Source organism: Amphiprion ocellaris, chromosome 13 (assembly GCF_022539595.1).
Source record: "Amphiprion ocellaris isolate individual 3 ecotype Okinawa chromosome 13, ASM2253959v1, whole genome shotgun sequence".
In the NCBI taxonomy this organism is placed as follows: domain Eukaryota; kingdom Metazoa; phylum Chordata; class Actinopteri; family Pomacentridae; genus Amphiprion; species Amphiprion ocellaris.
In genome coordinates, this window is record NC_072778.1 from 3379098 (window position 1) to 3391523 (window position 12426).

Sequence of the window (12426 nt, forward strand, 5' to 3'; positions counted from 1 at the left end):
AGAGATCCAGAAGTTGGAGAGAGTTAGCTTTAGCTGAGCCAAAGAACATGTGGGACGCTAACCTAGCAAACATTTCAGACTTTTCTCTGTGAATTCTGAGAAATAATTTCCTATTTAATGACAGAGCTACACATCTTAACTTAGTCTCATTAAAACAGACTTTAATTCAGTGTCATCCATCCATATTAAAGTGCAGTTACCCAAAATGTTTGTTGCATGAGCTCCAACAAAACCTGTCCAGGTAGAAGTCCACTTTGACAAACAGGAAGTGGAAGATTCCAAGCAGATTTATAAAAGGGGGAACCGGACTGTACTAAGTGTGGTGCAGTATAGAGGGGTGTTTTGTGGGTTTTTAAGGCTGATAATGATTATTAGTGAGACATTTAGAGTAGATATTCATTTGCAGTAAATGAAAGTATTTAAAATCTTGGAGTTAAACTTAGAAGAACACAAACTAACAGAAAACTTTGTTGATACATTTTTGTTTTGTTTACAGATGTTAAGTTAAAGGAGTTTTATTCGTGACATATAACCAATCAAATCACTCCAGAAGACAGAGCGACCACAGGTAGATAAAGGTTCAGAGCCAAAGTAGCACCATTTTTAAATGTATTTATTACCGTAAATCAGTAAAAAATAAAATACTGATCATCAGTAAATCAGGCAGCCCACAATTACTACAATTCTACAATGTATGTCTCTTTCCTTTGACTTGTTATTTGTACAATATACGATGTATATGATGGTGTTTTTTCATACCGAAGGCTATACTGGGCTGCTGCACTCCTCCTCTGTTGTTTTCTGGATTGTACTCAGCTGCATGCCTTCGTCCACCAGGCCTCCGTTGACTCGTCCCGCCTGCCGTCTCTGGAGCTGAAGCTGGATTGGAACAGACCAAAGTACAGTCCAATCACGATGCCAGCTGCCTCTCAAAAGGCTCCTTCATCTGGCAGGTGGCAGCACTTCTTCTGAGGGGAAGCTGAGCTGGTCCAGCAGAACTTTGGAGATGTGTTCCAGTGGTTGGTGGATGTGTGGGGAGATAGAGAGGGACCTTTGAATTGTTCACAAAGGAAAACAGGGAACCCATTGGTAGTTTTAGTTTAGGGTGCTACTGCGGTGTGTTTTTGGGTTTTAAGAGGTGAACAGGAAGAGTTTTTTTTCATATTGATTATCTTTTACTTTGTTCCTGGTTGGAATGCCCATCAATGTCAACAGGAAGTTCACTTTTAGTTCTGTTTATTTATTTTTATTTTACTAACACCCATTTGCTTTTAACCCCCTCACATGTTGTGTTGTTGTAAACTTACTCTTTCAAATAAATACTCGTCTAACCCTCTGGAAACCAGCGTTTGGACTGTTTTTGTGTTGCTCCTCACCTACTTCAGACAGCCGGGACAAAACAATGTTTTGTGGACTAAAGGCTTTTCTATGATATTTTTAGAGCGACATGCTACACTATAGGCTTGTTTTTTTTTTTTTTTTTTAGCAACATAAGAATTTGAACAGTTTTAAAAATGACTATACTTTTACTTGTGCAATGAAATATTATTCTATGGCATTTTTAGATGACATATTATACTCTGATGTTTTCTTGAATAACATACTATTTTGACAATACACTGCACTATGACATTCTTTGAACCACATATCATACATGACAATTTTAGGCAACATCCTATCATTTTGCGCTTTTTGAACCACATAATAATTTATGGGGTTTTTTTTTTGCCGACATGCTATACTATGAACTACAGGCCATACTATGTTATTCTTGAGTATACTATACTTTGACATTTTCTGAACTACATCCTATAATATGGCGTTATACACAGAGTGCTTTGGTTACATGTTGATTTATAATCTAGATTTTTTTCTGTTTTGTTTTTGGACGGGATTACCACAGACCTGACTGTGAACAACGTTGACACCCACCTGAGGGAGACGCTGCCTAAGATCTCAAGGCTGCTTGGTCGTGGTCTTTCTGGTCCTGCTCCAGAACGCCTTCATCAACTACGTCTTCTTTTGAAGAGGCCCTCAGATGCTGCAATCTCTGACCTTCAGGAGGAACTGCTACTTTCACTCTGTAACGAGACGGTGGTTATTTTAAAGACTCAGCTCCTGGCAGCTTTGAGTGAAAATTTAACATCCATCAAAACGGAACTACAGACAGTTAATCTGAGCTGTCAGTTAGTATTTCAAACATCAAGTCTGACCCGGCTGCCCTAAAGCACGCTGTGGGTGAAACGGAAACCTCACTCTCCACATCACCGACGACATCGTCACACTCCAAAGCAGAGCACCTGTCTGCTGAACTTTTAAAAGTGGACTATGAAAAGTGGAAATCTACATGGAGTAAGAAAAGTAGACAGACAAGTAAATAAGTCTGTACACAACATATTTAAAAAGAAATCATGCTAATAAATTAAGTCCAAAGAACAGAATTAGTCAATATACTGGAGACCAAATTTATTTAATTTGATCAGTAGAACCTTGTTTAGTAACATTTCAATTATTTGAGAGCAGTCCTAAAGAACTGCCTGTAATCCCAATCATAAAATGGGTTTGGAGGAAGAACATAGATGGTAATCTGGATATATATGAGTTAGGCTTTATAACTACTATTGGTAGTATTGGTGGTAGTAATAGCAATGTGACTAGTACTAGCAGTGGTGGTAGTAAACTACTGCTGCTGATACTGGCACTGCTACTACAACTTGTAATACTATTACGAATGCTGATACTACTTCTACGACTCTGACAGCTCTTTATACTACTACTGCTGCTTGTACTTTTAGTATTACTACTACTGCTTGTACAACTATACTACAGCTACTATTAATCGTCTGGTATTTGGTTGTCAAGCTGCTAGCTCGCCTTGGTGTTTTGCTAGTGGCGAACTAGTTAGCTCTCATAGACTGGAAGCTCTCAACAAGATTTAATCATGAAAAAAGAGCCAAAAACTATTCTTACCTATGAAAAGTCATTCCAAGTTTCCTTGTCTCAATCGTACGACGTAGTGTGCAATTGTTTTCAGTTTCCGTTTTCTCGCCGCCTACATCAACGGAATGCACTGAAACTTTTCCCCCACTAGCTTAGCCTCGCCGCAGCACGGAGCTCAAAGGGGCGTGTCCTATCTACTCATTGATATCTAGTCTCACTAGTCTGGTCTGATGCAGTCTCGATGGTGACGTTTCACGGGTACGTCAGAATGCAAGTACGGACAGTTACGTACTGAGAAACGGCCATAGTCTTCTTTCCGCAAAGGTACAAAGCTGCTCATCTTCTCCTCCGGCATCAGGAAACGTCTTCAAAGCTTCTTCAGATCCAAACGAAATGGTGCATTCAGTTGCAGTCGGACAACAAAGTTGCGTTCAGGAGCGTCGGAACTCGGAGTTTCACTGATGTAAATTTCCAACGAAAATTTGGGGGGGGGGGCACACGGGGTGGCCAATCAGATCACAGGGGAGGGCACTGCCCCCACGGAAGATCCGCCACTGATGTTAGAGTCTCCAAAACGCCAGAAACATTCGCTAGATTTGTCGCTAGTGGCTTTTGACAAAAAAAGCCGCCAGATTTAGCGAGAAAGTCTCCAAGTTGGCAACACTGCTCAGCACCCCTAAACCTCTGATCCTAGAATCGCCCCTGTATTTGACTGTGTTTGACAAAACTGTTTGATCATCACTGGCCCTTAGCAGACAGACTGTGTCACAACAACAGAGCTATATATACAGACAATCACTCGCATTCACACCTACAGACAATTTAGAATCACTAATTAACCTCAGCATGTTTTTGGACTGTAGGAGGAAGCCGGAGAACCTGGTGAAAACCGAGGGAGAACATACAAACTCCATGCAGAAAGATCCCAGGAATGCAGGGACGCCAACCAGGGATCTTCTAGCTGCAAGGCAGAAGTGCTCAAATTTAATAATTATTTTTTGGTGGGGTTCTTTGTTTCCCCAATTTATTTACATATTAAAAACTGTACAATAAAATGTGTTGCGTGAAACCGGTGGTGCAACACAAATCAAATAAAACCTCTATAAGAAATATGGAAGAAGACAAAGAAAGAAAACATGCTAGAAAAACATACGGCAGTGGCACCTAGTGGACAAACAAAACACACAGTGGCCACACTGCCTCGTATAATCACATACACGCTGTGCAACTTTTTTCTACTCAAAACTCAAAAGGAAAGAGTGCTTCTTTATTTTATAATTTTTTATGAAGGATCTTTCTATTTAATGTGTAATTCCATTAGAATGAAACAAACACACCATCTTATGTACATGGCCCATATTTGTGCATTAATTTACTGTTGTAGCTACATGTCTTACTTGTAGTTGTTTCCCTTGATTTCAAGTGTAACAAAAAGCAGTTTGGATTGTCATTTTCTTTAAAAAAAAAAAAAAAAAAAAATACAGTCCGAGATAAACTCTGACAGTCACATCACGGCTGGACTGTTTGACTCCGCTGACTGAAGAATGTGAAACTGAAACGTGGAGCTAAAATTTAACCCAAAGAGGTCACGTTTCAGCACTGAGAGAAATTCCCACTCAGTGAGTCACACTGACTGACCACAAGCTGGTATTAGGAAGACGCATTACTTATTTGAAAACCCAAAACAATCTCCCATATATACAGCATATTGCTTAACAAACACAATATTTATCTTAAACCTTTCATCCACTTTCTTAAAAAAATATAAAAATCTAGTTTGCATTTTTAAAAAATGAAGATGGAATGTAATAAATGCTATATGACATCTTCTAAAATACCATAAATGGTCTGAATGCTTGGGATTTATACTGCAAAGCCCTTTGAGGCAACTTGATTGCTGTCTGCATGAAAAAATCCAACTCATTTTATCAAAAGCCTCCAATGTTGGCTTGTAGGAAGCAGCAGTGTTACAGAACTAGACTCTTTCTGTGAAGGAACATCACTGCTTGAAACGCTAACGTCAGCATCTGCCCCTGAATGACCCGTCAAACTGCAGGTCTAAAGAGAGCAGCGACCCTCGAGAGGCTCCTCAACAAGGAATTCTGCAGAGCTGAGTCCAGAAGCTGAAGGTCACTTAGTGAGAGAAGGAAGATTTAAGAGTTTGAATCTGTGAGAATCTGCTCCATCGGGACTTTCATACTTGTAGAAATCTGTTTATCTGAATTACAATCTCAAAGCTGCACCTTTCAACTGCTACAATATCAAATGAATTATAAGTATTTTGCACTTTTAAAACCCTGTGCAATACCTGTTTTTCTACATACACTAGAATACATGCTATTTTGTCTTTCTATTTATGTACAATCTGTGCAATAATGCCATTTTTTGGAACTTGTATCTTTATATATTTTGGTTTATTTTTATAATTCATTCCCACTGTGGAGTTAATAAAGGGTTTATCTTATCTCAGCTTCAGTATTTTAACATTGACTTTAAATGGCGAAGTGTGACAAGAAAGACTTGTGTCAACAAAACCAAAACAAAACGTGTTAAATATTAAACAAAAATAAGAATTCAAAGAAAAATAAAGCCATTTCAAAAGTAAGAATTATATCTTGCAAACAAAATGTTAGTGTAATCATGTATTTGTCTTTTTACTGTCTTTCTACATGTCCTTTTGTTAACACTTCCGTCTGCTTCTTTTTGGACTGATCAGACTTTTATCTTCACTGTCAGCTCTTATTCTCTTATTTCCTCTTAAGTCTTATTTTTTGTTTGATCTTTAAGAAGTTTTGTTTCATTATATCGACGTGTATCTGATTACTTACTCAAGGTGACAAACCTACAGAGAATTCTTCTCTGACACAGTCATTTAGCTCATTTTAGCTCCTGGTTTTATCTTCCTGGAGTGTTGGTGCACAGTGTAAAATCTATATTTTCACAATAAAGGCTGTAAAATTGCTGCCTCCTCTTTCAATGATTCTACAATGTCAGTCTAGACAACAGCTGCAGCTTTGTGTTTATCAATTCCACAAGTGGATTTTAATCTAAAACATTGTCTTTTCTTAAACTTTATGATAAATGACCATAAATGCAACATAAATATTCAGATTTTTCACTTCTATCCCTAAAAAAAACAAGGATATTTAAAGGGTTTAATACCAGTTCAAAGAGTAGTCTTGTGTTGTGTTTCTAGACATTGAATTTTCTGATGCCCAGATTAGAAAAGAAGAAGTCGTATCTAAATTGAGGACCTAAAGTGATGACTTCAGACTTATTTTTGTTAGGATTTAAGTCCAGGAAGCTGAGCATGCCATCACATTGTCATTCACTTTCCAATCTCGGCACACACAATCATTTCTGAAGTATTTCATTTCATTATCAGGAGGAATTAGCAGAAATTGAGGCCATTCTGCTGCGAGGCATCTCTTTCAGCTCATCACTTAAAGGACAATAGAACATGAAATGAGACTCATTTTCAATTTCCATCAACTCACAGAGCCGACAAAGACTTTCCTCATCAGTTATCCGTCCTGCAGCTCGTCATATGCAACCTGTTTGGAGTAGAAAGTTTGAACAATATCTTGACTTTTTGACTCCTCTGTTCTGGTGATTTAACACTAATATATTTGTTAATATGTTAGATCTTTAAAGATGCGGCATTAGGAAAAGGTTCAAAAAGTTATTCTGTTTTGTCTCCAGCACTATTTGTTCTGAGGTTTGTTCTTAAAGCAACTTGTCAAAAATGTTCTCTTCAATAATGCAGGTTTATAGATTTTTATGCTTTTTTCCGCATTTTTTTCAGCTCCTCCATAATTCAAGTTTATTGAGTTGTTTAAAATTAAATGTTGGAAGTCAAAGGTGTGAACGCGCTCATGAGCGACCAAGTATTTTTGTGCAAACACACAAACACAGCAGCGATGAAAGTTAATGTGAATTTAAAAGTGGAATGAAAAAGAAAGCATGTTAGAGCTTTTACTGCATATGGTTTCTATCAAATGGGAGTTTGATTTTACATTTTGCAACGTCCACCTTCATGTCAGACCAGCAGCAGATGTGCACGCACACCTAAAGCCTTGAAGTTCACCTACTAGATTTATTTCTATGAATAAAATGATAAAATTATGATATCTGAGTCTTTTAATGCAAATAAATCTGTGAAAATAAGTTTGTTTTGTTTGTGTTTTTTAGTGAAATGCTGCAGGTGGCTGCACATTTGTGGAAAAGTGAAGAGAGCAAGGAAACAACTGATTTTTCTCAACAGGATATGGTGAGTACACAAGAATAAAACAGCATCATGGGAGATGTATCATCTAAAAGCCACATATACGAGTGTATAAATGTTTTGGTGTGAGGCTGTTATTCATGGTTTGTATTTTACTTCTTACTTCCAATGAAGGGAAATCTTAAAATGTAATAAATCATTCAATATTTTGTGGCTTCATCTGTCTTTGTGTTTGCACCTTTTCTGTTTCAGATATTTGAGCTCATCCTTTTGCATAATTGTTAGAATAGTTTCCATTCACCTGAATAAGAACAGCTGGATGAAGCTCACAGAAACGTATTTAATCCTCATTTTCCACCGTTTGCACCTCCTTCGTCTGTTCTGGTTTAATGACGCCACCTGCTCGTCTCGAGGTGATTAATTGCTCACATTTAACCGACTGCATTTTGACGAGCATCAGTTGACGTCGACGTCATGGATTCAGTTGCAAAACCAAACATGACAGCACTATTGGTTTGAAGCCAAATTTAAACAAGGAGAGCACAGGAACTTCAAACAACGATCAAAAGGGATCCACCACAAATAAAGCCACCAGGGCCATAATCAACAGTATGTGTCTTTCTAGTCTTCTAGACAGCGCCACCTTCTGCAATGGATGATCATGAAAGTGCACAACTTATGGTTTTAAAGGATGATTTCTCTCAAAATGTACGTTAAAAGGTTTATTCAAGGAGTATACCACAGAAAGTACTACTTTATGTCCAAGTACCTCTAATTTTAAAGGTTTATTCCACCCAAATAGTGCTTTTCAGCCAACAAGTTAAAGTTTTGAAAGGTTTATTCCACCCAAAATACAACTTATTACAATAATAATAATGATGTGGTTGCTAAGACTTGTATTTGGACAAACTGTGGCCTCTAGATCTCAAACAGGAAGTCCTAGAAGTGCAGTCCTGAGGGTGCAGCTGCCATATCTGCAGAAATACTCTACTAACACATGAACACTTGCTGTAATTTGTTGACAAATATCAAATCAGGAGCTTTCAAGAAGTGTGACAAACAAAACTAGAGGGCAAGACAAGAGCAAAGTCCATTAAACAGGCAGGTAGTCAGAAACAGGAAGTCCAAAAGAAGGTTGGAATACTTGGTTTAAGAGTAAATGTGGGGGGTGAGGATGATCGGTGGGGGGACATGAGACTGGATTCAAGCTGACCTACTGAGGACGTCTGCTGGGTGGAAGAGGAGATGCACATAAAGCAAACAGCTGAATCTGTCCAGGAAGCAGCGCCGCCTAGAGGAAAATAGAGGCGGTCGATGTTTGGATTGAGCTCTGGTTTGAGGTGAAGAACTTCACAGATCTGCACCGAACTCCGACCTTAACGCTTTCAGGAACACCAACTTCTGCTAAACTCCCATTTATCAGGAGTTTTAAAGGACTGGAAAACTGGTCCAAACATCATAGAAGCTTCAGTAAAAATCAGTCGAACTTCTGTTGTAGATTCTTGAAGACGTTTCACACGAAGAGAATTCCAGCTGATTTTTACTGAAGCTCCTATGATTACCATGACCTGGACGACTGAGAATCTTCACAGGCAAATAATAATAATAATAATAATAATAATAATAATAATAATAATAATAATAATAATAATAATAATAATAATAAATTTTATTTATAAAGCGCTTTTCCAAAAACTCAAAGACGCTAAGGCGAAAAATAATTTTCTATGTCTTTCATCGTCTCTCTACAATTCGGAACATACACTCTAAATAAACACGTGCATAAGGACTTGGCTTATGCTTATTTCCTTTGGCAATAATAATAAAAATAAAGACATTGAGAGTATATTAGGATGACCTGTATGCTTGATAGAACATTTTTTTTTAAATTAAAATTTTTATAATTTTGCAGTTTCTTTCCAAGAAGAGACAGAAGAGCTGAATGTAATAAAAATGCCACAGTTATTAACTGCAGCTACTAAAGCTACAGCTCATTTGAACCATTATATGCACTTTAACTGAGGCCAATAACTTCTAATTTTAACCTAATGATAGTTTAAAATATGTTTGGTGTTAATATTAAGATTAATATTACAAACTTGTATCCGAATCTGCAGCCACTAAAGTAGCAAACTACTAATTTTATTAATTTGTACTGTTTTTACTCTGTCTTTGTGGGTTTATTTTTTGGTCAACCAATTTGTGTAGAATAGTGCTACATAAATAATGGCTATTAGATTTATAATATGGGCAGTAGAGTAAAAAGTACGATAGATAGATAGATAGATAGATAGATAGATAGATAGATAGATAGATAGATAGATAGATAGATAGATAGATAGATAGATAGATAGATAGATAGATAGATAGATAGATAGATAGATAGATAGATAGATAGATAGATAGATAGATAGATAGATAGATAGATACTTTATTAATCCCGAAGGAAAATTAAGAAAGTGTAGAGAAAGAATATTTCATCCAATAATGCATCACAAAGAAAATGGATGAATACATTCAACCAAAAGCAGCTCAAAATTGTAGATACAGTAGTTTAATGTAAATGTACTTCATTACATGTGTGGATCCATCTCAAGATTCAAGAGGCCATGTACACAAAACTAGGCAGCCACACTGTACAATTAAATCCTTATTTTGCTGATCCTCCTTAACCGAATGATGCAGTATATAAAATCAGAAGTCTGTCTGGATTTAAAACAGTGAACATTTTGCAGCCACAGTTGGATTTTTAAAGGCCAGTGATCTTGTGACTCCTGACTGAACGTGGGATTGTGACACTGCGTGGCAGATAGTAACCCTCCCACTGTTTGTTTACTGTTTATAGGCTCAGGGCCTGCGGCTGTACATTACATTTTATGACTTTGCTTGTCTCCGCTCCAGAGGCCAGAGTTGATTATCTGCCAACCCGCCACCAACTGATAAACACCGACACGTGCCTGGGCCTGTGATGCACACAAACACATTCAAATGTGTAGTGATCCTCAGCCGTGTGTGTGATCGCTTAATAATGATCTATGTGACTGTGGAGCCGACTGCAATCCCACATCTGCAATCCCACATCTGTCTGCCACCAAACGTTTATTAGCTGCCGACACTTCCTTACATGCGCAGAGCGTCTGCACACGTCTGCACATTTGAACACGGCTACACATTTGAACACGTCTGCACATTTGAACGCGGCTACTGATGCACACTCTAACTGCTCAACATGCCTCAACGCACACATTTACACTTCGCTGTCTCCACGGTCGTCAGCTTGGATTAATAAATACATATTTATTGATCGCCAGGCGGCAACTAAATCGATATTTTATCATTGGACTTGTTTATTTTTGTCTTCTAATTAATATTAATTAATTCATAGATGAACGAGTTCACTGGAATTCCTGTGTGGATCTTTTAATCAAGTGTGCATATTGAAATAGATTATATACTATTTTTTAATTTTCAGACCACTTTAAAACATGAGTCCTTATAGCTTGATACATAGCTGAATAAATAAACAGAAGAGAGTTAAGTCATTAAATTAAGTTTAGCATGAAAAAAACAGACTTCCCAAGATGGTTACAGAGTAAAAACTTCCAAACAAGGTGGATATAAACTGATATATGGTTGTTTCTTTTCATAATAATGTAAATAATTCTAACCATAACAAAGGCCTCTACACCTGCAAACTTAGAATTTATCTCACTGTAACATTAGCCTTTGTATTAACAAATGGTTTCAACACCTGAGAGTGGAAGTGTTCAGTGTTACAGAAAGAAGAAAGTGTTCAAACTCTCAATAATTAGTTGACTTAACTCAATATCTTTAGTTCATTAAACTTGTTTTCTCCAGTTCCGATCATTTAATTCAACTAGTTTTACACTCTTATAGCTCAAACGTTGAATTTTAACTGATTGTTCCCCTAAGGTGCAGTGAATTCCCCTTTTCAAAGGAGCAGGGGAAGTATGTAAAATGATTTATAGAGTCGTATTATTATTAATATGGTAATTGTTCTGTTGTTGCACGGATGGCATAGAGTTAAAAAAAAGTTGAGAGTTGAGGGTTCTAGGTATTTTAAAATGAAAATGATTGTGGCTCTTGCCTGTCAATGTTTTGTTGTTGCACAGGTGAATAAAAAAGTTTTAAATCTGACTGATTATGTACAGTTGTGAAAAAAGGTTTCCGTAAACTGTTTTTTTTTTTTTTGATGGAATCATTAAAACAAATACATCTTTGTCACAAAAAACATTCGTGCATTTTGACTCTGTCATAGATTTACTGAGGATCATTCATTGTTTTGAGGGCAAATTTCTTATTTTATCAAGTCAAGACAAACATTTAAAGATAATTTCACTCAAATAAATGAAAAATAAATCGTTCTAACTTGCCCACATCAGGTTCTGTTTGTATTTTCCTCTTGACCAATGAAAGATGTGGAATAACATCTCGACATTATTAACAGGCAGGTTGCTGACGTTGGATGGAACGTCTCAGAAGCTTCTTCTTTAGTAGACTCCAAATCAAAGCCCAATATTTCAGCTTCCACCTTCATTGGACGTCAAAGTTAATTCTATTCCATCACCTCTATTTTTGAGCCTGAATCTCGACCTCATTGCTCCAGTTTGAATATGCGCCAACTTATTAAAAAAACCTTTAAAATAAACAATAAATGCCTCTAATTGATCCTGAAGCCACTGAATGGAGGCCAACGTTGACGATGGTAGATGTTAGTGTCTCTGACTAGTGTGGTCCATAGACCCTTAATATAGATATAAATAATCCAAAATCATCCTTTAAGAGGAAATAAGTAGAAAACAGTTGCGGCAAACACCTGTATATTCATTTTGGAAGTGTAGGGTTCCATAGAAAATTAGTAAAATATCTTTTTTGTATGGAGAAACAGTAAAATTCCCCATCTGGATGCTTTTTAGGCTTTTTAATAACACACACCTCAATCTGATAAATGTGTTTTCTCTCGAACCACTAGTGAAGGTCGAAGGGCTCAGAGCAGCTCAAGAATTTATAGTTCTGAAGAAAGTTCCTCTAATCGCAGTCGAGCCCAATAAAATGACTTGGAGGGCGACTCTCGTGCTCCAAGTGTCGAAGTTTTTCCGCATTCTGCTGAGATTAATGATCGAGCTCAGCGGATGAATTTAACTGGTCTCCGGCTGATCATTAACTCAACAGACCAGAATTATAGGTCGTGTTTTTATCGCATGTAGTCAAAGATGTTATAAAGTTCAGGAAGGTATGTT

The 12426-nt window shown here is 37.2% G+C and overlaps 1 long non-coding RNA gene across 1 annotated transcript in view; it reads right to left on the reverse strand.

Annotated features, from left to right (window-relative positions):
- LOC118471266 (uncharacterized) overlaps positions 1-12426 on the reverse strand; it is a 34796-nt gene that overhangs the window by 11247 nt on the left and 11123 nt on the right. The window contains exons 3-4 of the long non-coding RNA XR_008603761.1: positions 1933-2081; positions 760-1051 (exon numbers count right to left, since the gene is read on the reverse strand). This is a non-coding gene — a long non-coding RNA (uncharacterized LOC118471266). The remainder of the gene's footprint in view (positions 1-759; positions 1052-1932; positions 2082-12426) is intronic.